The sequence below is a fragment of the Dufourea novaeangliae genome, unplaced genomic scaffold (genome assembly GCF_001272555.1).
Source record: "Dufourea novaeangliae isolate 0120121106 unplaced genomic scaffold, ASM127255v1 scaffold99, whole genome shotgun sequence".
NCBI classification, from domain to species: Eukaryota; Metazoa; Arthropoda; class Insecta; order Hymenoptera; family Halictidae; genus Dufourea; species Dufourea novaeangliae.
Window position 1 is genome coordinate 686,803 of NW_015373982.1, and position 607 is coordinate 687,409.

Here is a 607-nt window from a genome sequence, read left to right on the forward strand (position 1 = left end):
GTTGGTATATCGCGGCACACAACGACTGTATTATCGTTTCAACGTTAATGAACGTCCTTGAAATGTGAATTGAACCACGCATTATATTAAGCACGAAGACAGCAAAAAAAAAGAAAAATTATACGGTACGGATTTAACTGCACAAAAGAAAAACTCGTTGCTCTTTCGAGTGAACATCCTCCTCGTGACATTTACACGATTATCGTAGGGGGGGCTCCTCGCTGCGTTGCGTCCCGCGGGTCGTGTCCCTGTATAATTGATAAGTCAGCCTGATATTACTGCTGGTTCTTTACGCCACGTGGAAATTGTAAGTATATACGTAGCGAGAGTATTGCGTGACTTCGAATGTGTTTTTTTGTTTCATCCTTGCAAGCATAACATGGTTACCCGATTGACTAGGAAAAAAATAACGCGTTGGAACGTCACGTTGGTCTCGGGACCATTCGACTACTGATTCGAGGTTTCAACTATTACGATATACATATGTATAGCGCCTGACAGAAGCTCGTTCGATAATCGATTTTCGTGTGACGAATATTTGTACGTAACTGATCGTTCCGATTTGCACACACATGGTGTCGACTCTACACGCCGTAGAGCCTTCGAA

The 607-nt window shown here is 43.0% G+C and overlaps 1 protein-coding gene across 2 annotated transcripts in view; it reads right to left on the bottom strand.

Moving 5' to 3' along the window:
* Positions 1-607, bottom strand: part of LOC107187288 (ATP-binding cassette sub-family G member 4) — a 19,557-nt gene that overhangs the window by 9,135 nt on the left and 9,815 nt on the right. The window lies entirely within an intron of this gene.